Source organism: Equus przewalskii, chromosome 31 (genome assembly GCF_037783145.1).
Source record: "Equus przewalskii isolate Varuska chromosome 31, EquPr2, whole genome shotgun sequence".
In the NCBI taxonomy this organism is placed as follows: domain Eukaryota; kingdom Metazoa; phylum Chordata; class Mammalia; order Perissodactyla; family Equidae; genus Equus; species Equus przewalskii.
In genome coordinates, this window is record NC_091861.1 from 9,860,583 (window position 1) to 9,886,049 (window position 25,467).

General features: G+C 49.7%; 2 long non-coding RNA genes across 2 annotated transcripts; one reads left to right on the forward strand and one right to left on the reverse strand.

Moving 5' to 3' along the window:
* Positions 1-269: 269 nt before the first annotated feature.
* On the reverse strand, positions 270-20,726 carry LOC103559684 (uncharacterized). Its single transcript, XR_011535234.1, has 2 exons — positions 20,409-20,726; positions 270-4,633 (listed from the first exon to the last, which is right to left on the reverse strand). It is a non-coding gene; the product is annotated as an uncharacterized lncRNA (long non-coding RNA).
* LOC139080613 (uncharacterized) lies at positions 4,500-10,338 on the forward strand. Its single transcript, XR_011535235.1, has 2 exons — positions 4,500-4,610; positions 5,526-10,338. It is a non-coding gene; the product is annotated as an uncharacterized lncRNA (long non-coding RNA).
* Positions 20,727-25,467: the final 4,741 nt, after the last annotated feature.

The following is a 25,467-nucleotide window of genomic DNA, read 5'->3' on the forward strand; positions in this document are numbered from 1 at the left end:
CCAGGCCTCGTGGCCACTCTGCCCCCCACCCAGGATGGGATCAGCCGAGACCAGAGAGGTGGGCCAGGATGTAACTGAGCTGAAGCAGCTGCTCTGAGGACGCCTGTGGGCCATGCAGAGCAAAGACAGAGGCTGGGGCCCTCGGTGGGCCTGCCCCGAACGGGAGGACGGTTCAGACGCGGCATTGCAGATACCAAGCAGAGAAGTTGGAAGAAACACATTTTCAAACGATCGACAATGTGAATGAAACAAATTGGGATCAACCACGCTTACAGGAAAGACAGAATTCTCTTTTTATTCTCTCTATAGAAAAGAGCATTACAAAATTACTGTCCCACAAAAAGGAGATCAAAGAATATACAGCCAAGACATGCAGGAGAAAAGCACTATAGGTGAGTGGCAACAGATGATCAATAATAATAACATAAAATATTTTGTTATTTTTTTCTCAAATTTTCTGATGTCTGTATTGTCGGCTTTTTGAAATGGATACTTTGGTGTGATTTCTTATTCTAAATAAATGCTCATTTTTGTATTAACGTTGCATTTGTGGTTCTGCATTCTTTTCCTTAAGGATGGCCCCCAAGGTTCTGGGCCCCCCCGAAGAGGTGGCGAGTGGTCAGGGTGGCATCTTGGATCCCTTCCAGCTCTATCATTTTATCAATCTCCATAAAACCCAGGTGTTAGGAAGACAGGCCTCTGATAATAAGGTGAGAATGAGGACTAGTGTTTGTAGGGCTGTCAAGTTTTCCCAGCACTTTCGTGTCCATTATCTCATTCAATTCTCCCAATAGCTCTGGGGTATTGAGGTGGATCATTCCACAGGCCTAAATAATACATTCTAAAAAAAACCCCTAATGAGACCAATGTGCTTTGAAACTAAGCATTTCCCCCTGGCCTGAACTGCCCCGCCAACCTTGGCTGTGCGCACCTGCACCCCTACTCAGCCGGGACCCCTCCGCCCCCAGGGATGGCGCCTCGAGCTCAGCTCAGGGAACTGTTGCTGCCATTTCCCTGGTTTGCCTGTTCACCAGACAAACAGCACCATCTGGTGAAGCCAGGAGACCTGGCTTCTGGGCTCTGTCACTGCATGAGTGACCCCGAGCAGACCTGGTTCCCTCTCTGGGCTGCAGTTCCCTGCCTGTCGAAGGAGCGAGTTGCGTAAGACGGGGTAACCTGTAGCCCCTGGTTTTAGAATTTCTGTCTTGGTCCACGCCAGTGTTCTCAGGGCAAGAGTTTCCTCCTCTGCCCTCTGGAGGCCCTGGTGTGCCAGCTCTCCAGGAACAGTGGCCCCCTCCTCCTGCCAGGCCGGCATTGTGCCCAGGGACCTCTTGCTGGTGAAAGGCACAAACCCAAAGCCAGGCTGGGTGCTGCTCGTCCTGGTTTCTAAAGGGGCAGGGGCTAGGCCACAGTGACCACTGAGGGGTGGGGCGGGCAGCTCCCTCCAGGGAACACAGGCCTCCTGGGGCCTGCCACCTTCCTCCATACGTGCCAGCCTGGTCACGCTCTCTCCTCGCTCTCCATCCGAGCAGAGGGCTGGTGAGAGGCCACAGGATGGTTCCCAGGGGAGGAGTTCCAGGGTCATGTGTAATCCACAGAGTCACCCCTGAGGAGCCCAGAGCTGGTGCGATGGGACAGAGCCCCTGAGCCAGGAACCCCAGCTTCTGAGTATCTTGGAGCCTTCCTTCTACTCCTTCAGTCACTCCTTCCCTCAAGCAGTCATTCAACGAACACATGGTCCCAGGCACCATGCTGTCAAGTGGCTCCATTCTCTGCACACCCACTGGCCAGGGCCCGACCCCCCGCCCATCTGGCCCTCTTCCCTCCCAGATCACCCATTTTGCTCCACTCCCTCTCCTTCCATTAGCTCCAACTCCTGAAGGTTCCCTCCCTGTCCTTGCCTCTGCACAGGGTCTGAGAGCCCCCACCCCTCTCAGGAAAGGAGGGGCCACCTGGGGCCCAGGAACTGCTCATTCAGACAAAGGAGGGAGCAGTGGCTGGGTGCAGTCCCCACCCTGGAGAAGGGGCTAGCTCTTCCTGAGGAGCAGCATCAGAGGGATCCACAGAGGACCGGGATCCGGAAAAGCAGGCCAGGTTTGCTGCGGGGCTGGGGCGGAGGGAGAAAGGGAGTCGGGGAGAGGGGGAAGCCAGGAGGAGGAGGAGGAGAGATGGGAGGGGAGATGAGTGAATATGGGGAAGAGAGGGTGGACCGGCAGGAGAAAAGAGCCCCCATGCCCCGCCCCCCACCCCGGGCCATCCTGCAGTACGGCCTCCCGAGGGGACAGAGGTGGTCCCCTTGCCCCACTGCGCCTGCGCCGCACTTCTGCTCTGCATTCCGGTCAATCCCCGCTCCCCAGGCTGATCAGCAAGGCAGCAGCAACTCTTCATGGTTCATGTGGCTGCCGGCTGGAAGGCTGTCTCGCTGCCTTTGACCCCCATCAGCACCTCGGGCTGTCTCTCTGAATGCCGACGGGGCTGGGGCGCTGAGGGAAGAAACACGGCCCTCTGTGTCAGACTCTTCAGAGGTCGGAGAGTCCGGCCCCCTAAGTGTCTCTGCTGAGCCAGCCCCAAAGGTCAGGGTAGTTCTGGGGCTTCAGAACCGACCTGGGGAGGCAGCCTGGGCTGCCAAGGTGAGCGCTGGATGGGGAGTCAGGAAAATGACTCCCACCCTGGTTCACCTCTCTGGGCTTCGGTTTCCCCACTTGCACAGGAGGAGGTGAACATAGATGATTCCTGGGGTCCCCTCTGGCTCTGATGCCTTCTGCTTCTACTTCATTCCTGCGTCTGCAGAGGACCAAGTCCAGCCCTCGGGGTACAAGGAGAATAATATAGCACAAGGGACAAAAAGTATAGTTTCTAAATACCTGGGAGTGAGCTGTTAGGTCTGGGAGTTGAGGGTGATGACGGAGAAATGTGAGTGACCGTCTTACAGAAAGTGTCACATGTCAGCTGAGCAGCCTCTCCCTGCCGGGCCTGGCTTAGCTGGGTGGCCGGGTCACTAGGCATGGTGAGGCCAGCTCGAGTGCCCATCACACTGGGTCCTTCTGGGGCCCAAGAGAGAATCGAGGGGTGACCTGGGGCGGGGGTCCCACGAAGACATCAGCAGGAAGGGCAGGAGGTGGTGTAAATCAGCCTGCTCATTGGTAAAATGGTTAAAGCAAACACGTGCAATATTTTTTTTTTGAGGAAGATGAGCCCTGAGCTAACATCTGCTGCCAATCCTCCTCTTTCTTCCTGAGGAAGACTGGTCTTGAGCTAACATCTGTGCCCATCTTCCTCTACTTTATATGTAGGATGCCTACCGCAGCATGGCTTTGCCAAGCTGTGCCATGTCCGCACCCGGGATCCCAACCGGCGAACCCCGGGCTGCAGAAGAGGAATGTGCACTCTCTCACCGAATCCACTGCTCCCATGATGTAATGGATGATCTTTGTCTTCAGCAAGGACACACTGTCGCACTTGAATTCAAGCTTGTCTGTCTTCAAACCCACGTCTGCCAGAAGTCAGTGGGCTAAAAGTGGCAAAAATCCCCGTAAATCAGCAATCCCTGGCCTGTGCTTCATTCCTCAAGAGGCTCGGGCTCAGATGAGTTCCCCGCGACACCCAGAGCAAGGTGCACGGTGCCGGCCTGGCACCAGGGACGTGGGAGATGGTGTAAAGGGCCATGTTAGCTCTGACAAGCTCCCAGCAGCCGGGTATTTGTTTGACAACATTTATTGAGTGCCTGCCTTGTGCCAGGCATTGTGAGAGACTCTGGGGACATAGGGGTGGCGTTAGTGGCATGGCCAGCGCATAGAGGGCTCCAAGTCTAGAGGAGATGACAAGTATCAGGAAAATGCAATCAGACAATGAGTGCTGTGATGGGGAACAAAAAATCTGCTTAGGGAGTCTCGAGATGGACCCCCTAAGCTAATGCAGGGCCTTCTGGTCACATTGAGGACAGTGGGCTTCATCCCTAGGCAGTGGGGAGCCATGGAAAGGTTTTAACAATCGGCTCTGTGGTCCGGGGAGACCCCTCCCGCTGCAGGGTGGAATGAACAAGACTGGAGAAGGGAGACCAGAGAGGAGGCTATGCCAGGAGGTAACATGGCCCGGAACAGGCTGGAGGCGGAGGGACTGGATGGGAAGATACTCCAGAGGCAGCCTTGACAGGCTGTTCAGACTGATGCACAGAGTTGCTGGGGGGAGGAGGCGGGAGGGGCCAGGAGTGTTTCCTGGTGTCTGGCTTCCGCAAGTGGGTGGTGGGTGTCAGTCACGGTGATGGGGGGACGCAGGTCTGGGTGGAAGATGGTGAGGTGGCTCCGCCATGTTGAGTTGGAGGAACCTGCAAGACCCAGGAGTGGAGATGTGGACTCAGCAATGGGTCAGAGATGCTCGAGCAACACGGGGTTGGCGGTGGAGAGCTGGAGTCAGCAGCATGGGACTTTCAGCCAGGCTTCCCCTTCCGGCAAGATGACCCTGAGAATGTGCGAGGAGTGAGAAGCGGCAGCCGGGGCTGACCCCGAGGAAAGGCATCCAACCAGTGGGCTCGGAGCGGGGTGCACGGGGGACCACAGCCCAGCGCAGAAGACCACAGAGGAAGGACTGAAGACTTTCACAGCACCTGGCGGGTAAGGTCATTTCTCTGAATTTTCTGAAATTACAATGGAAATTTTTGCCTGCAGGCAGCGCCCTCAGAAAGAGCTTCCCTTCCTGGTGTCATGTCACGACTGGCCTCACAGCCCCGCCATTTGGGTGGGAATCTGGAGATCTGGTCTTGGTCCCTCTTTGACCACTTACTCGCTGAGGGGTCTGTACATAGCAACTCACCCTCTTGGCCTTCAGTTAGATTCAGCCCAGAGCAATCACCTCCTGCCTGGTGTCCCTTCCTCTCTTTATTCCCAGCGTCCTGTCAGAATAATCCTTCCGAAGGGCAAACCAAACCCTTCTGAGGCTCCCCATCTCCTGGGATAAAGGCCGTACTCTGGGAACTCCCGGGTCCCCCATGGCCAGCCATGCCTGTCTCTCTAGATGCCCTCCAGCCCCTCAATGGCACTAGGCCCCTCGGCTCCTGCCCCAGCCAGGAATGTCCTCGGCATCACCCCATCTCCTTGAGGAGGCAGCTAGAGCCTCAGGCCCTGGAAACCTTCCCGGACCAGCACCACCTGCCCATTGGCTGACCACTTCCTCTTTAGGGCGCCCCACACCCCTTATGGGTTCCCACCTGTGTCTTCAGGTCAGCACCAGCCCTGCTGCAGGAGGGGGACGTGGGTCCATCCTCCCGGCTGTAGGAGCTCACGCCCCAGGGCGGAGCACAGAGCTGGTGCAAGGGCTTCCCCCAAACGCTCCCGGATCCAAATGAAATGCCAAAGCGGGGCACACCAGCGGCCAGGCAGCAGTGAGGGCTTTTACGAGGCCCGTGGACAACCTTCTTTGGATATTTAGGCTTTTTTTTTTTAATCTCCTATTTATGGAAAGTGCAAATAGTTTTTTCATTATGCAATAAGAATACATTCTCCTTTCTAAATCAGTATATTTAATTTTAGGTGAATCAATTGAAAAAACATCAGCAAATAACAGCACGTTTGAAGAGGGCGAGCATGGTGAATGAGTGATGTTTGGGGACCATCGGAGTAGAGAGGTGAACTCTGGGGTCCCCCCTGGCCCCACCACTAGACTTTCCACAGCTGTGTCTGCGATTCCCATGAAAGGACCATTTGCTACTCACAGAAGGGAGCCCCTTGGCCCTTAGTGCACTGCAGCAAAGCCCACCTTCCCAGACAGGGAGGGAAGTGGGCTTGGGGAGTGGTCCTGGTGCAGGGGAGCTCCTCTAGTGTCCCCATCAGCCCTCAGTCTTAGCCCAGAGCCCAAAAGGATGCCGGTTCCTGGGGACGCTGCCCCAGGCAGCCTTGCTCAAAGACTCAGATACGGACTCCTGCAGATGCCCTCGAATGCCACCTGTTCCACACGGCAGATGCTGAGGTCTCAGTCTGGCTCCGGGCTCAGAGGCTCCCGGTTGATGAAGCAATTCAACAGCCTCTGCCTTCCTACACCGCCTGGGCAAGGGAGCCAGCCAGTGTTGGGAGCCAGCAAGGCTGGACGGGTGCCCACGGTAACACTGAGAGACCCTGAGGCCCGGCCAGTGGAGCACCAGCCAGCTGTGGCTGCCTCCACTAATTGGGTGGAACCTCCGCACCGGGCGCAGAAACGGCTTAGGGCTCCCTGCCTCAGACCCTCCAGGGCTTCGCACGACCTCCGGGATGCGGCACAGTCTCCTTCACACAACAGCAGGGCCCTCCACAGCCAGAGCCCCTGTCTCCCTCACACTCAGCCCAAACTCCACTTCTCCTGGGTCCTCAAACACGCCTGCCCTCTGGACCCCGGGGCATTGGGCATGCTGTCCCTCCGCCCCCTCCCCCTTTGCCTGGCTAACTTTGTTCAATCTTCGAATCTCAGTTTAGGCAACGCTAAACATCTTTCCTGTCTTCTGTGCCCAGAGCCCCCCTCCCCTCAGAGGCCTCACCGAGTTTTGTGTCACCTCCTCTCCCATGTCCAATCCTCCTCTGGCCTAGATGATTCTGGAAGGCAGAGTGAGGTCTGTCTCCGTGGTACCTCTTCCCCTGGCCCCCAGCACTGTGTCTACCACCTGATAGACAGTGTATGCTCTTTGAGTAAATGAATGAATGAGGGAATGAATGAGTGAGGAATCATGTGTTTGTGGGAATTCATTACAAATAGCAAGACACTTGTGTAAATCGGCATAGAGAGTGTTAGGGGACTGACTCAGGTTTCATATAACCGAGTCAAACGTTTCCAAGATCAGTCTGTGCTCTCCAGAAGGCGGTGTCTCCCCTGTCCACCTGAGCAGGGAGCGTGCACCCAGTGACCCAGGACCCCAGAGCCTGCGTGGCTTAGACCCAAGTAGCTGAGTCTCTCTGCTCCTCCCCTGACAGACAAGGGTGTCAGGCCTGGGAGCGGGCCACACGGGGGTGTAAGAGAGGGGGCCAAACCCGCTGCCCATCCTGGGAAGGCCAGCAGGAAGAGGGCCTACATCTTCCTGCTCAGGCGGGTCCCTCCTCACATGCTTTCTCACAAATGAGGACCCACAGGCAGAGAAGTGGCTCTAAGATGTGCTCTCTGGCCCCAGAACATTTCCCTCACGCTGCCCAACCTTCGGCAACAGAGAATCATTTGGGTTAAACACCAGGTGTCAGGAGCAGGCGGGAGCAATTAGCACAAACTTTCTTTTTTAAAAATTTTTCAGAAGTACCTTTTAATCTTTAATTGTGGTAAAATGTACCTAGGAAATTTACCGCGTTAGCCATTTTTGGGAGCACAGTTCAGTGGCATTAAGTATATTCGCATTGTCGTGCAACCATCACCACCATCCATCTCCAGAACTCATTTCATTTTGCAAAACTGACTCTCCCCATTTAACACTAACTCCCCATTCCTCCCTCCCCCAGCCCCTGGCAGCCACCGTTCTCCTGTCTATCTCTGTGAACCTGACTATTCCAGGTGCTTGAATAAGTGGAATCATCAGTATCAATCTTTTTGTGAGTGGTTTATTTCACATAACATAATGTCCTCCAGGGTCGTCCATGCTGTAGCCTGTGTCAGAATTTCCTGCCTTTTTAAGGCTGAGTAATATTTCATCGTATGGATAGACCACATTTTCTTTACCCGTTTATCTGTCGATGGACACTTGGCTGCTTCCACATTTTGGCTCTGGTGAGTAATGCTGCTATGAACGTGGGTGTGTAATATCTCTTCCAGATCTCACATTCGGTCCTTTGGGGTCTATGTCCAGAAGTAGAGTTGCCGGATTATATGATAATTCCAGTTTTGAAGTTTTGAGGAATTGCCATACTGCTTTCCACAGCGGCTACACCACTTTCAGCACAGACTATTTTAACCAGACTCTTCCTGATGCCTGAATGCCACACGCCAGCCTCAGAGTGTCCCTTGTCATGAAAAAGGCATAAGGGAAGATGGCATGGAGGCTCCTCGAGCCTCATTCTCAGCACGCACCTGTCACGCCATGTTGTCTGCCCCACATCAGTAGTGTCCCTGCTCCTCCAGCCGCCCAGCAACCTGGGCTCCCAGATGCCAGCTCGAAGGTGCTGCTGGCACTGGCTCTGCATTCATCTTCCCTGCTAGCCTGTGAGCAGCAGGAGCTTTCTTAGCCTAACGTCTCCCTGAAAAGCTGAGCCTGAAACAAGAGCTTGTTTGCAGGTAGTTAGTCTGCGGAAGAGATGACAAGAAGCAGGAGTGGGGGCTTGGGAAGAACGAAGCAGAGAAAGAAGGAAAGGGTTTTGTCCTTGAGATGTCAGTACTGGGGCTCTTGGCGTTCCGTCCCACTGGGGCCCTCTGAGATGCTTAGGAGGACGGACCTCGGAATTTCCCCCAGGTGATGGAGTGGCTCCCATCCCTCACTGGTCTAGAGTCACCCCATGGGTTATTAACATCCTCATTCATTCGGGTTGCCCATCGTGAGTGCCAGGCATGTTCCTGCGGGAGATGGTGGGAAAGCAAGGCAAGAAGCTGACAGGTACACCTGTGTGAAGCTGATGGCCTCACCAGTGGCTGGAGGGAAAGGTGGGTCCAGAGGATGTGAGGTGGGTGCAGACAAGAGGGGTCTGAGGCATGCTACTCATCCTTTAGCACAGGGTTCTGGCCTAGAGCTAATGCTGAATTGGTGTTTGTCAAATTAGTAACAACAAACACTGGTACGGCACTTACCACATGCCTGGCAGGGTCACAGAGCTCCACTACATTTGCTCATTTAATCCTCACAACAACCCTGTGGAGGCATCCTGTTATCACCCCATTTTAGAGATGAGAAAGTAGAAGCAGAGGCACGTTCAGTCGTGTGCCCAAGGTCACCCAGCTGGTAAATGGCAAAGCAGGGCTCAAAGCCACTCTCCAGACTGACTGACTCTGATGCAAATGAGTCCAATGAATGCCGAGAACACACAGCATGGAATACTTTATTTCCCAAGCCACCCCAGGCCAGGGAAAGCCACAGATGATATCACAGTGTAGCAAAAATTTTTTGGGCTCTGGCATCAGAAAGATCTGGCTGAGTTCAGCTCTTGCTTCTGCCTCTCACTAGCTGTGTGACTTTCAGCAAGTCACTTAAATAGCCTGAGCACCACTTTCCTCATCTGTAAAAAGCAGGTGCAAATACACTGCTCTCCGTAGAAGCCAATGCCAGAAGCAAGCCAAGTGCCTTCATTCCCTCAACATGGCTGAATCTTGAAACCATCCTCGGTGGAAGGAGCCTTAAAGGAAAGAATGCACTCTGTCTAAATGATTCCATTTATGGGAAGTTCTAGAACAGGCAAAACTAACCTATGATGGAAGAATCAGAACAGTTGTTATGTTTGGGGTCAGGGTGGGGACAGGGATTGCTGAGAAAGTGCAAGAGGGAACTTTCTGGAGTGACGGTAATGGTCTGTATCTTGATAGGGGTTTAGATTACACAGCTGTTCTCTTTTTTTCAAAACTCAATAAATTTGACTTGAGCATTTAATTTTAAGTACATTTTACCTCAAAAGAAAAATCTGTAAAAATAAAAAAATATATTGAACTCTGGTCAGTGATTGCATGGTGGATTTAAAGGAAAGTGTGCTGGTGTTCGCAGTTTACTCTGAAATGCATCCAAAAATAAGGCGGATTAATGGACGGTTGGAAGGATGAATAGATGGATAGATTATGTGACAAAGCAAATTTAGTAAAACGTCAGTGGTGGAATCTACGCGGTGGGCATAGGGGCATGGTGTTCACCATAACATTCTTTCAGTTTTGCTGTTTGTCTAAAAATTTTTGTAATAAAGACTTAGAAAAAAACATAGTACTTTTCCAACAGGGATGCCAAGTGGATTAACTGAGGTGAAGAAGTAAAGTGTAGAACAAGATGCCTGGTTTCCATTATCATTTTCTCTCTTACGGGTAGAATAGCGTCCTCCCCCTCCCCCTCCCAAATTCCTAGGTTGGAGTCTTAACCCCCAGCACTTCAGAATGTGATTTTTGTTTGGAGATAGGTCTTTACAGAGGTACCCAAGTTAGAATGAGGTCATCAGGGTGGGCCCTAATCCGTATCACTGGTGTCTTTATAAGAAGGGGAAATTTAGACACAGATGCACACAGAGAACACCGCAAGAAGACGAAGGCAGAGATCAGGGTGATGCCACAAGCCAAGGGATGCCAAAGATGGCCAGCAAACCACCAGAAGCTGGGGAAAGGAATAGATTCTCCCTCGCAGCCCCCAGAAGGAACCAACCCTGCCGACGCCTTGATCTTGGACTTCCAGCCTCTGGAACTGAAACAATAAACTTCCGTTGTTCAAGCCTCTCAGACTGTGGTAGTTTGTTACAGCAGCTTTGTTACTTTGTTAAAGAAAACGAATACATCCCTCGACACTCCATAGTCTCTAGGCTCAGACAATAAGCCCTGATGAGGGGGCTTGGCACCCTCCCGCCACCCCCACAAGCCCATCCCATTGTCTGAGCTCTGAGGTGGCTGCTGCTTCTGGCCTCCTCACAGCAGTCCTGCTCCATGATGCGCCCAGAATGGGTCCTTGCAGCTGAGGAAGAGGTTTCCCTTTATAGTCCGCAGATCTGCAGGCCAACCTCAGGAGACAGAGTTACAATTGGGAGTTACTACGATATTTTTGACAGCCTCCTCTCCTAACAGGTCCCTCTCTGGGGGAAGGACCAAAGGACACGTGTATGACACCATGCTGAGTCACCCCCAGCACTATCCCCCAACCTATGCCAAACACCACCCCAGGCCCACCGACTTGTCCTTCAAACTCCCCATCCTGCGTGAGGTCCCTGCCTTCCGGGGGCCTCTCCATCACCCACCTGGCCTCTCAGTTTGGAGTGACTTTGTCTCCCCTTTTGTTCAAGCCTGATCAAGTGATCTTATCCCTCAAGGGCCCCTTCAGTTCTCCCGAGAAGTCTATAATAACGTCAAGAATTCAGTCACTGGAGTGACGGGAACTAGGACACCACCAGGCCCTCTGGCTGAGGGGAAATGCAGAGGGAGGAAGCCAGCGGGGCCAGAACCCTCAGCCCACTCAGTAAGGAGGACACAGGTCTTCCCCTCAACAGACTGTGAGTTCTTTGCAGGCGGGCACCAGGGTCTGTTTATTCCCCCACCCGGCCCTGAACCCCAGGGCTGAGCGCAGAGCATCCCATGGGGGCTGCTCAACCAATACAAGTTGAACAAATGGTTGATCACCGGGAAAGTGACAATAACAGAATTATCAGGGCAGAAGCTTACAACAGGGGCTCAGCCTTGGTGTCCAGCTACCAGAATTGTGACACCAGTTATCTGCTACTGTTTAACAAGTCACTCCAAAGCTCAGTTGCTTAAAACATTAACAGTATTTTTATTATCACCTCTCACAGTTATGAGAGTTGGTTGGGCTCAGCTGGGTGGTTCTTGCACAGTCATGGTGGCTGGGGAGGAATTGTGTGGAAGGCTTCCGCACTCAACAGCTGGTTGTCAGCCCAGACCTCAGTGGGGGCTGTCGGCCAGATCTAAATGTGGCCTCTCCTGATGGCTGGGCTTCCTCGCAGCATGGCGGCTGCATTCCAAGAGCGAGTGTCCCAAGAGAACCAGGCAGAAGCTCTATTGCCTTTTAAGAATGAGCCTCACATAATGTCACTTTTTCTGTAGACACAGACCCTCCCAGATTCAATAGCAGGGAACTAGACCTCACCTCTCAGTGGAAAGAAAGCCGACAATGCCTTGTAGGAAGAGCTTGCGGGATGGGAAGTCCTGTGATAGCCGTCTTAGGAAGCATATCTGAGACCTGATGCTCAGCCCCAGAGCCCTGGGCTGCAGCCTCCAGTGAGGGCATGGTTCTCAGAGCCCAGGCAAGGCAGGCTGCAGGCAGGAGGGACCAAGACGCCTGGCCACAGGAGAAAAGGCTGTGGAGCCCAGGAGTGTGCAAGGGGCTCCATGGAGCTGGCTGCGTGGAGAAGAGTGACAGCAGAGCTGAGAGGGCAGCACTGGATGACATGGCCAGCTGGCCACTGGGAGGCCTGGTGCCCCCTCAGTAAAGGCTCCAGGAAAGCTAAAATCCTGAAAGGCAGCGTCATAGACACTTTCAAGCCCTACAAACCCCAGTCCCCCACCCAGACGGGTGCTTCTCGGAAACATCACCTTGGACCACATGGGGCATGTCCCCTGAGTGTCAAGAAACTGTGGGCCTGGGCTTTACACACCCCACCTCATTAGCTTCTCCAGATGGCAGGACAGCCATCGCCTGAGTCCCTTCTAGGCCTTGCCTTTCTGAAAAGTAGAAGGCGCTCTTTCCTTCAGACAGGCTTGGCCCCACACTAGGGCACACAGCTCGGCACGCAGAGCACGAGCTGGGGGTCAGCTCCTACCTGAGCCTTTGATTACCTTGTGCAGTGCACAAACTTCTCAACCATACAGAGCCTTCAGGGCAGAGCCAAGAAGGAGGCTACGAAAGAGACCCTTGCAGCAGCTCTCCACTTACAGAAATCATTCATTGACATGCTGTAGTAGTTGGGGTCTCCAGAGAGACAGAAGCAATATGATATGTACAGGGAGAGAGAGAGTTGGAGATCTAGTTTAAGAAATTGGCTCATGCAATTAGGAACACTGGTAAATCCAAAATTTGCAGAGCCAATGTCCCAGGTCCGGTCTGAAGGCCAGCTGGCTGCTACAGACCCAGGAAGAGCCAGGGTCTCAGCTTGAAGGCAGTCAAGCAGAAGTTCACTCTTATTCAAGGGATGGTCAGCCTTCTTGTTCTAATCAGACCTCCAACTGATCAGGTGAGGCCCACCCACCTTGGGGAGGGCAATCGGCTTTACTCAGTCTACTGATTCAAGTGTTAATCTCACTCAAAAACCCCCTGACAGACACACCTGGAATAATGCTTGACCAAACATCTGGGTATTCTGTGGCCCAGTCAAGTTGACACATAAAATTAACCATCACATATGCCCTGAGCCATTCACTTATGGCCCCTGTCTTCCTAACTGGGTATCCAGCCACTATGGAGGTCCCCTGTGTCCATCTCTGAGTTGAGGCACAAGATGGCTTGTCCTGAAGGACGGCAGACACTGCCGTTCCACGGACTTTCCACCCTCTGCTGCCTCCCCACAGTGGCTGAACTGAGGAAGGCTGCAGGTGGCTGATCAACGAGATACAGAAATTTCTCACCCTGGATGGACTGGCCTCAGCTCTCAGGCAGGTTACCGCTCCTTCCTCCTGCAAAGTGTGAAAGGGCCAACAGGTGCTCTCATGAGGGAGCAGAGCTTTGATAAGAAGCACGATTTCTGGCGTTGGAAACCAGCAAGGGTGCAGCCTGCCATCTGGGGCCTGACTTGTTCAAAAGCATTCTGCAGGGTTGAAATGACGCCTGATGAGTCTGAGCTCTTCCAGTAGTTTATCAAGCAGTGAGCTCTGAGACGCCTGCTCGCCTGCTGGAGAGCCATGTGGCTCCTCCACCGTGGGGCTGAGAGAGGGAGGGAGGAAGCCCAGAGATGGGAGAGGAGCTGGCCCAGGCTGGAACGCCCTCCTTGCCCCTGCTTCTCCTGAACAGCATCCTCAACCATTGGGTAGTGAAGGTGGCAGGCAGCTTGTACATTTCCCGCCTGCCTATTATTGCAAATGTTCTGTGCCACTGTCTCTCTGGGAAGCAGGCCTCTGTGCTCCTCCAGCCCCTGCAAGATCAGGCCACATTCACCCTTAGAGCCTGACATTGCTGTCTCGGGCGACAGCGGGGCTCAGGGAGGCACCTTTGGGGCTTCCCAGGTAGAGTCTAAATTTAGAGTGGCTTTCAAACTTGAATACGCACCGCCATCACCTGGCGGGCTGTTCAAACACAGAATGCTGGGCCCCCGCCCCAGAGTTTGTGATTCTGGAGGCCTGTCTGGTTTTCTAACAAGTTCCCAGCTGTGGCTGGTACTGGGGGCTGGGGCTCTAAATGGTCAATGTTTCCCTAGGACTTGGAGGTGATTTCCGCACTTCCTCTCCCCTCTGTGTCGCAGACTGAGTGGCTTAAACAACAGACACTGTTTTTCTCCCAGTTCTGGAGGCTGGAAGTCTGAGATCAGGGTGGCAGCACGGCACGTTCTGGAGGGAGCCTTTCTTGCTGGGTCCTCACATGGCAGAGAGAGAGCAAGGGCTCCTGGGTCTCTTCTTATAAGGACACTGTAAGGGCCCCATCATGAGGGCTCATCCTCATGACCTCACCTAACCCTAGTTACCTCCCAAAGGCCCACCTCCAACACCACCACATTGGGGATTAGGGCTGCAACATATGGATTTTGGGGGCACACAAACACTCAGCCCACAATACCCTCCAATACCTTGCCTCTTTGCCTTCCTAGACCCCATAACTCAAAGTGCATCCGTGTCTGCCAGGGGACTGGACACAGCCAGGATGCTACAAACCACTGAGTACTGGTGGGGACTGGGAGGCAGGCGATGACAGAGCACAGAAACACAGGTTTTTCTCTTCCCCTTTTGGGTTAACTTGATCTCATGGGGTAAAGGCTTGGTCCACTCAGAGCTCAAACGCTCTCTTGATGCATTTCTTGCTTCTCTTAGAGCAACTGCCCAGACATGCTCAGGACTGAGGGGTTTCAAAACTGGAAGAGTCCTGGGCAAAGTGGGACAAGTTGGTCACCCTAAAACCTTAGATGGGGACCCTCCCTCATTTGTCTAATCTGTAGTCTTTGACAATTAAAAAGATGGGGCTCTTTTCATATGTTTACTGGACTCTGGGATTGCCTTTTCTGCAAATCGGCAGTTCATATTCCCTCACCGTTCTCTTACTATGTTTTTTATTTATCTTTTAAAAGTATAATTAATTTATAGACACTCTTTCAGTACAAGAGATATTGACCCTTCATCTCTATCTATCTATCTATCTATCTATCTACCTACCTACCTATCTATCTATCATCTATCTATCTCTCTATCCATCCAATGGAAATACATTTCCTAATCAATTGTTCACTCCTCGATTTTGCTTATGAATTTTTCTTGTTGTATGAAGCGTTCAATTTTTATGTAATTAGTATACCTCTACCCTTTCTTTGATGACTTCTGAGATTCCTGCTTTCTTTAAAAAGTGCTCCCTCACCCAAGCTCTTACAAATATGCCCCTAAATCCTATTCTAATACGTTAATGTTTTATTTTGACCCAAATACTTAATTCGTCTAGAATTTGTTTTTGTATGTGGTTAAGGTAGGGTCTCCTTTTGTTTTTCTTAAAGTTGGATAATCAGTTACATTGTTACAATTTATTGAATAAACCACCCCTCCCCTCTGACTGGAAATGCCACCATCATATTCTAGTTTCCTCTATCTACCTATGTCTATTTCTGAGCTCTTTAATCTGTCTCCTTGCTATTCTGGTTAATTCTTGTGCCAATATCATGCTGTTTAGATACGGAAGCCTGAGTCTGAGTTTTATTGTTTACTAAAGCTGATCTGCTCTCACTTGTAATTTTCTTCATATTATTCTCTGAACATTTGAAATGTCAAATTATCCTATCCATATAAAATTTAAAATTACTTTATCCAGTTCTTGGAAGTAAGATTTGAATTAGAACTGCATTGAATTTATGTACTAATGTCTTAAATTTATGTATTAGTTTCGTAAGGACTGGAATGTTTATGATATTAAGTCTTGCCACACACATCTCCATTCTTTGAGATATTGTTGTATGCCGTTCAATACAATTTCATCATTTTATTTGTATAGGTAGCATGCCTTTTCTCGTTAAATGCATCCTTAGGAATGTTACAGCTTTTGTTGCTGTTGTGTATAGGCTATTTTTTCCATTTCCCTTCCCAAATGTTTATTGCTATTATAGATCAAATCTCTACATATTTATCTAGCTAGTTTGCTAAATTCTCTTACTGATTTTAATATTATTTTATTAAAATCTATTGGGTTCTCTAGGTATACTCTCAATCATTTGTAAATAAAGATGTTTTCTCTTGTTTTCCAATATGCATTCCACTCCATTCATTTTCCTTTCTTACTGTATTAGTTAAAACCTCCACAGCCGTGATGGTCAATAGTGGCGACAGCAGGCGCTCCATCTTGTTCTTGAATTAGTAGATATGACTTCAGCATTTTTCCACTTAATAAAATGTTTGATCTTGGTTTTTAGTAAATAGTCTTTATCATGTGTAAATAGTTTCTATCCACACTCAACAACTTCTTAGGGGAAAAACATAATACATACCTGTCAGATACAAGACAGAACTACCAAATATCTATGAAACTGACCACATAAGTTGTGAGGCATAAATCATATTTCTAATTTCTCTGCAATAGTGTGAAACATAAATTCTTGCTGCTTAGAAAATATGAAACAGCAGAGAACTAGGATCAGTTTGGAAACACCCAATTCCGGCATCTCAGAGAGAACTCTGCAACCAGGTCGTGGGGGTCCACGTTCCCCAAGCATTTTAGACACACCACACATTTGCCGACCACAGGATGCAGTAGCCCGAAGACAACCCTCATAGTGGCTTCCAATCCATGTGAGTGGCAGGTGGAAGGTGAAGGGGAGGGGGCTGTGGGCAGGAAGTGGACTGGAGCAAAGGGGTCGTATGGCAGAGGCCGGTGTCCCAGATAGGGGTGGTGGGTTAGAAAGGAGAGGACAGACAAGGCCAGAACATAACATGACAGAGATGGGACAAAACCGGGTATCACTTCCCATCCGATGCTGTTACGTTATAAATAAATTCTCTTACTCCCTGAGAGGACTGTGGAAATAAGTCGGAATCCCACAACAAGCAGGAAACTTGCAAATCCTTCAGTCCATCGCAGCCGCCAGGAGGCGTGCATTTGAGTCATCCCAGGCAGAGAGAGACGAGTGTCCCCTTGTCCTATGCCTCATCCTCCTCCTGAGGCCCAAGTGCGGTGTCTCAGTGTCCATCACCTAATCTGCTACATGAGGAGAGGGGATCACAGCCCTGTCTGCAGGGGACACAGGTCCAGCATTCAAAGGTGACTCCTGGATGCACACAATCCAACATGTGGCCTGAGAGTTCCTCAACTACCCGTTTGTGCCCCCAACTCCCCAGCCAGGACAGGCCCTGCCCTTCCATCACCTCGCTTGGCTACTGCTGACCCTTAGTCGCCCAGTTGGAGATGAAAGCCCTGACTCTCCACTGGGCCTTTTCTGATACCACTTTGGCAGCAGTGTCGGGGCATCTCACGAGGGTGGGAGTCTACGCCCCGGCTAGGCCTTGGCCAGTGTGGGTGGGGAGTGGATCACTGATTTTTCTGGAGGGTTGGAGGAGAATGGTCATTGTCTAAACGTTTTCTGTCTTGCCAGGGTGCCTCTTTCTTCATCCTTCGGCTAGAGGGAGCAGGCTTTTGTTGGGGCTGCCTTTTTTTTTTTTTGGTCTGCTCCTGTTGCTGGCTTCTTCAGCTCCAAGAATGGGATATATGAGCCAAAAAAACCTCCTAGGAGTCTCACTATAGTGTCCTTCCTCACGTCCCACAGTCCCTAGCTGGTCTACCTTCTTCTCTCCACCTTTCAGAATCTTCTTATGTTTGTTTTATATAAATTGTCCAGAGTTTCTAGTTGTCCTTAATCCAATCCTTAGTTGATTGGATTCAGCAGAACCATTAGGCAACTATCTAAAGCCCATCCTACATCATGCACCCTTGCATCCTGAACAGGTGCACACGGGCCAGGCGGGGCCTGCTGAAAGCTCCTGGATGCACACAATAAGGAGCAGGAAGCCACCTGCTCCTTAGGCCCCACAGACACCTTATGGCCCTTCTAGGCAACCTCAGCTCATATTATCCTGCAACTGTGTCTTCCTAGTGATCAATTTCTGTGACTAATTTTTCCTCCTGTCTCCCAGCGTGTGGTACTTTACGCCTTCCACATTTCATTCTTTGAAGCTCTGATTGATTTCTTACACTTCCTTCTCATCCATGTGGATTCTCTGCTTGTGACAAGATCTTGATTGCAAGAGTCTTGATTACAAAAGTCTCTGGTACAAACTTAGTATCTTCCAATCTACGTGACTGCCCGCACCTTTCTCTGGACTTCCTTCAACCTATTCAGTCCTGCTCAAGGTGATGACCGAAGGCGTGGTTATTCCAGAGACCTGTGGAATGCTTAAAGGTGCTTACAGACTCAACAGCTAACGTTGTTGTGCCTGCCATGTTTCTGGAGGGGAAACCAAGTAGCTAATGATCTTTGTTTTTCTAACAGTCTCAGGAAACAAATTCATGCAGGGCGTATATCCGCGTAAAAGAAGTAGTGGCTACATTGCCCTAGCTAAAGGGTAAAGCCACATTGGTACGCACTGCGCTAAAGTGGAAGCTGACTTTAAGTCATAATTTGCATTTGCTCCTCGCGGAGTTATTTATCTGGGGATGTTAGAGTTCTCTGTATGCGGGAACTCTCATTTGGCATTATATGAATGGACTCTGGCTGGATCTCTGTAGCTCAGGCTGATTTCTAGGAGCAGGCAGCATGTTCTCTGGTGACACTTCCTATAATTCTATAATAACTGGCTCCTGGGACGAAAGAAAAGCTGAACTCAACATCAAGCTTCTTTCTGTACGAGAAACCCAGAAGAGATGGCTAAAAGCTCAACCCTGGGGCCTTGGAGGAAATTCATACCTCCAGAAGGGACTGTGGAGGACAATCCCACTCAAGGATTATCTTCAAGTTAGCAAATCTCTTCTCTCAGTCAGAGCAGGAAAAAATATAAGGGAAATATTTAAGCAAGTGAAGGAAGGCAGTGAGCAAGAAGACAAACTGACTCTGGCTAAAAACCATCCAAAGAGGCTGGACTCAGTCTGAATCAAATTGATAGGAAGGTTCCAGGGCCAGGTCTGTCCTTCCCCATGTGGCTGCAGTGACCACTGGACAAGAGCCACTGGTTTAGTTTATGAGTTTAACTCATATGATGCCATTTGTCAAGGTCACTTTGAGAGCTCTTGGAGAAACGTACTCAGGCTGCAGGCTTCTCTTTACTTCATTCCAGTGTGGTCACACAGCTTAGCTACCAAGGATTTGAGGAAGAAAAGTATGTGTGTATGGGTGAGAATGTGTACATTAGGTAAGAGATGTCCTTGGGCCAAACGCTCCCAGAGTACGCTGATCTGTATACAGACTTGCTCCCGTTCAGAGACCTTCTTACATATCTGTCTCTCTTTGCCTTATGGTCAGTCTTATATCACCAACCAGACTGTAAGTTCCTTGAAGTCGGGACAGCATCTCAGACTTCAACATTCTCTAGTACCTGTCTCAGTGCCGGGCTCAATAAATACTATATAAACTTGAAAGGACCCGAGAATTACTTGTAGTATGTATTAGTCTGCCCAAGCTGCTGCAACACAATGCCGTCAACTGAGTGACTTACACAACAGACACTTAATTCTCACGGTTCTGGGTGCTGGGAAGTACAAGATCAGGGTGCTGGCCAATTCAATTCCTGGTGGGAGCCCTCTTCCTGGCTTTCAGATGGCTGCCTTGTCACTGTGACCTCATATGGTGGAGAGAGAGCAAACTCTCTCTTCCTCTTTCTATAAAGCCGCTCCTCCCATCGTGAAGACCCCACCCTCGTGACCTCATCTACTCTTAATTATCTCTCAAAGGTCCCATCTGCAAATAACCTCACATTGGGGTTAGGGCATCAACATGGAATTGGAGGGGACACAGTGCAGTCCATGGGACAGCAGTTTCTATGGCCAACCTCAGACCGGGGAGGCTGCTGGTGGTGGGAGGAGCCAGAGGGAGACGGACCATGAAGTTCTAAGTGAGATGCTTCAGCGGAGAAGGGGACTTCGAAGGAGGTGGGAGTCTAAGAAACAGGCACACAGCAGAGCTGGTGAAGGAAACGCTTAACCTCATTGAGAGCCAGGGCACCTATTCCTCAGATGGCGTCCTGTGCCCCAGACATCCCAGGAGTTATCCTCTGCCTCAGGGGCACAACTCTTTCATACACACACACACACACACACACACACTCAGACGCACGCACACTCCAGGGCTTCTTGACTCCACTCAAGGACCCCTGTTTACCTGTATTATTATCAACCTGCCTCTCCACCTTACCGCTCTCCTGTGCCTTCTTTCTCACTCATGCTTTAGCTTCTCCCGAGAACTGCCTGATCTTCATTTAATTTCACAGCCTGTCATGGTGCTGTGGTTTCAAGGCAGAGGGAGGACAGAGCTATTTATAAAGCCTTTTCTATCTCTCCAGCTGCTTGCCTTGCTCTCTGGTCACCGCCGCTGGCTTGCAGGCTCCCAGTGACCCTGCCATGCATGCCCAACAGGGTGGATGGAGATTCTTTCCTGGTCCACTGGGCTGTCAGAGCCCCCAAGACTATAATTTTACACTCTTCTCTGGATTAAAAACAAAGTCTTTATGGAAAATCCACTTACCTTAGTGAGAAGCCACAGCACAGGCTGGTTCTCATGGTCATGCCAGTTAGGGCTCTGAGGAATTGCCATTACTAGACGAACAACAAGGGTTGGTCTTTCTGCCATTTTGTTTGTGGAGCCATTTTTACACGTGGCCATTTTGAAAACAATGACACTCTTTCTCTGGGAACTTGTTTGTGTTGTATAGTCTGGCTTGGCAGATGCTCTGCTCTATTCCTCTAAGTTTCTCTTCTGTTCTTGGGCTTGCTTGAGAGCCGTCAGGATGTCTTCATGTGTTGAGCATCTGTCTTCTCTCTTCCACTTCCCTTTTTCTTGTTCCTCAAGTCTTGGAAACACAGTGGTTGACAGCATTGGAGGTTTTGCGGTCAAGCTGAGTTCAAGTCCCAGTTCTGCTTACTTATCAGCTGTGTGACATTTGGCAAATTATTTCACCCCTCCCACCTCATGTGGAAAGCAGGCATAAGGACAGTACCTGCCAAAGGCATCGAGGCAGTGAATATATAAAGCTTAGCCAGGGCCCTGAGTGTTAGCAATTACCCTTATTATCATTCTGGAACGCGAGATTCCAATAGCAGAGTGAGACGTGGATACGTGAAAGATCTCTAGAACACTGGGGGACACCTAGGACCTAGAGTGTGCACCACAGAGATGTCCACAGCTGAAACTGATCTCTAAATGCCCAGGGCCTGGCCTTTGGAGTCTGAGGGCTGCATGCTGGGGACAGAGTGATTGGAGAGCAGGGCTGAGGAGCAGACAATTCGGGTGTTGAAACCTGTCTCACCCTTGTGATCATGGCCAACTTCTCCCCTCTCTGAAGCTCTGTTTGCCTTTCTTTTTTTCATTTGTTATTTTACTTATTGAGGTCACATTGGTTTACAACATTGTGCAAATTTCAGGTGTACATCATTATAGTTTGACTTCTGTATAGACAGCATCGTGTTTATCACCAAAAGTCTAGCTTCCATCCATCACCATACACATGTGTGCCCTTATCCCTTTTGCCCTCCCTTTACCCCCTTTCCCCTCTGGTAATCACCAATCTACTTCTTGTATCTATGTGTTTGTTGTTTTATCTTCCACATTTGAATGAAGTCTTATGGTATTTTGGGCATCTGTTTCCTCACCCATAAGATGAGAGAATAATTTCCGGCCAGGACTATTTTGGTAAGTTTTACAGACCACGTGTCTAAAATGTGTAGCACCTGCCTGGCTCTGAGTGGGCGCTCAGACTTTTTAAATTATCTGTGTCCTGACACCCACGTGCTCACTTTGTGATAAGCGTCCCCTGCAGTGGTAGCCAGACCTCTGTGGGAAGGGGCGGGAGCAGAGGGGCAAAAGCAGAGACACAATCTCTCCCTCAATAGCATACAGCGGCTCCAAGACACTTTCAAATTTGGCATCTCACCCCTGAAGGCCACTCTGAGGCAGGGCGGAGGGGGTCAGCCCCTCTCAGGAGTGGGCAAGGGTGCCAGAGGCAATGAGATGTGCCCATAAGCTCAGAGGCAGGGCCAGTCCCCACGGGCGCTCTCCCACCCCAAGCCCAGGCTCAGTGCCACGTCCACACTGCAGCCCCTCCCTGGGCCTCCTCAGAAATGGCAATGCCCCCTGTCCACCCAGAGGTGACTGCCTCACAGGGGGTGGGAGGGGACAGTATTAGCCAGGGAATAAATTTACTACTTAATGACCAGGAAATTTTTTAAAAAGAGAGATTAGAAAATTTCAGAGTGCATTGCACACAAGAAGAGAAGATACTATTTCACGAAACTTTTGTTTCATTTGTGTGTTTGTGTGTACTGAGTATTGATGTAAAATGTGTTTTTTGGTTGGGTCACTGTCAAGAAAAGTTTGAAAAACCCTTTATTAGATATTGAAATTTATACTGATTGCTGACTGCTGTGTTCAGAGCAAATAGACTTCTTCCAAGCACTCCAATTACTCTACACTGGGGGGTCGGCAGATTTTCTCCCCATTTCTTCAATCTGATGCAACCATATGAAGAAAATTCTTCCAAATCTGCTTCCATGACATGGCAACCTCCCTCCAGCTCTGAAAACTCTAAGGCCTCCTCACGCCTTACAGGGTGAATCCAAACTCCCACTGGCTTCTAACCCACCACCTTTCCAGCCACATCTTCTGCAACTTCTCAGTGTCTCTGCTCCTGCCAGGCTTGTCTTCCCAGGGTAACTTCCATCTGCCTAGGAGGAAAGTGCCTTCTCCACCTCCACATATCTCCATCCTCCAGGCCCTGCCCATTTTTCACTCCCCTCTGAAGATCTCCTCACTCGAAGGCCATGTTTATTCTGTCTTCCTGTGAAAGCACAGCATTTCTTATGCAACGAGCCCGCAGGGGTCCCTGGTCACCTGTTGCCCAAGGCCACTTGCTGAATTGCTGCTTTAAAAACCACACTCCATCAGCATGATGCTTTTGAGAGTCATCTCTGTGTGACATGCCTCAGCAGCTTGCTCCTTTTTTTAACCACTGAGCACCACTCCGTGGTTCATATCACGCTATCCATTTGCAATGAGTTTGCCAAACAGCAGTCTGAAGGAGCAATCCCCACAAGGCTGCCCTCACTTCAGACACCAGCCACAAGTTTGGGGGTCCCCAGGACCACCCACACTTCAGATGAGCTGGCTACAAATTTAGGAGTCTCCACAGCCACCCTGAGATTCAATAATTTGCCAGAACAACTCATAGAACTCAGGAAAGTGCTATACTTAGAATCACAATTTTATTATAACAAAGGGATACAAATTAGAACCAGCCAAAGGTGCCAGCACATACGGCAGAATCTGGGAGGGCTTCAAACATGAAGTTCCCATGTCCTCAGGGATGTGTTACCCTCCTGGCATCAATGTGTGACAAAATGCACAGAATATTGCTAAACCAGGAAGCTTACCTGCACTTTGGTGTCCAGAGTTTTTACTGAGGCTTGATCACATAGTGCCCATATGGCTGACCTTCAGTCTCCAGCTGCTCCCAGAGGTTGGAGCTGACGTGGTGTGTCCCAACCCACCTCATAGATCACATTGTTAGACTGTTGGGTGACCGAGCCCCCAGGCAAACAAAGACAGTTCTAGGAGGCAGGACATCCCAGGGGCCTACAGATCCCCTCCCAGTAGCCGAAAGCAAAGGCCAGACATGTCTCTGGTTAATTCTTTACTACACACCATGCACCTGCTGATAGACATTGAGAGAGCTGCCAGTTTGGGGCTGTTAGGAATTAAGCTGATGGTACAGGCAACAACATAGGTGAATCTCAAAAACATTAGGCCAAGTGAAAGAAGCACATCCTTATGATTCCATTCATATCAAACCATTGAAAAGGCAAATCTAATCTATGGTGATGGTAGGACAGGCTACAGCTACATGATTTGTGGGGCCTGGTGCATTTTATTGTATGCAAATTACACCTCAATGAAGTTGGTTTTTAAAAACCCTACTCCCACTGACTGAGCCCTGCCTCTATGCCAGCCATTTTGCTAAACATTTTACAATATTAGTGCTTTTATGCTCAGATAGCACTGCAAGGTGGGCATTATAAACCCTATTTTCCAGATGAAGACATTGCAGCTTAGAGAGAAAAGTAGCTTGCCCACAGTATCACCTGGTAAGTGACAGGTCTGAATTTGAACCCAGGCCTATTAGGCCCCAAATGCCCTGAACCAGTGTCTGCCAGCACCCTGTTCTCTACTCAGCTCCTCCCTGGGTTGTGTTTGGCTTTTCTGTTGTGTTTTTCTGGATCTTTCTACCCTCTACAAGTCCCTAAGTTCAGAGATGGCATCAACACGGAAAAAAGGTGTCCACTGTGGGGTCCATTTGTGCTCTCCTTTTCAGACTTTTTCATATGCATATATCTTCAGACACAAGTACGTAAAGTTTTTCTTTTGTTATTTTTTATAGAATGGGGATCTTACTGTACAAACTGTAGCATGATTTTTTTTTTTCATTTAACAATGTTTTATGAGTTAAAATTTCCTGAACTCTTAGATGGTGTTATCTGAGTTACTCATTGGTTGATCTTTCAGGGCAAAGAAGGAGAGAAAGTTTTAAAGTTTTCTGAAGTGTCTGCTGTAGATGATAACCCTGCTGTCAGTCCTGCACAAGGCTCTCTTATTGAGATTTAGGATGGTTGTAACTTCTCCAAACTGACACGAAAGGAGAAATCCTTTATCGAGTACATTCAGCTCTGTTTTTAGAGTGGTTGTATTTTCTTAAGGACAACTCTAAAGGGTAAAATATGAAATGTTTGACACTAATTTTATATATATTATATGCTAATTTATATCTACATCTCTATATATTTATATCTATGTCTATCTATCTATCTATCTATCTATCTATCTATCTATCTATCTATCTATATCATGAACTTAAATATTCTCCAAGAACCTCTTTAAAGGCTGCCTGTATCCCAGGATGTAGGCATGCTATAATTTATTTAGCCAATTTCCCTTTATTGCATAGCTCACCTCCCCCTAGTCTTTGAGAATTATAAATCATGCAGCAATGGACCCAACCACACATAAATGTTGTATTTTAACTTTAAGTACTAACTAAAATGAGTGTGAAATTTGTCAGAAAAGACGAAGAATTTAGAAGTTCATGGTGGGGGGCAGTTTGCGGGAGGTGGTCTCAGGTTAGATGGTGTCTGGGCTCCTTAAGAACAGAAACATCCCGGGCTCACCCACAGATGTGGCAGCACTTCTGCACTAAATCGAAGTCCACGTTGGTTCTTCGCAGCTTATAGTCCCATATGGTTTGTTGGTCTCTCAGGCAGCTCTCTGGGTCTCACCCTGATATTTTTGGTCTGAGAAAGAGGCAAAATCTGCTGCCAAGAGGAATCACAGAGGTGCATCAAATCCTACAGTTCTGTTTTCATTTTCCTGCAGGCAACCTGTTGCAATGTTGTCTGCGTGACAATAAATAGAACATACGGACGAATTTTAAATTCTCTCTGGGATCAGACATCGGTGAGGCGGGATCTGAGTTTAACCCAGTGCGAGAGTAAACTGCACAAAAGGATCCTGGCCACAATCAGAAGACAGAGCTCCCCGT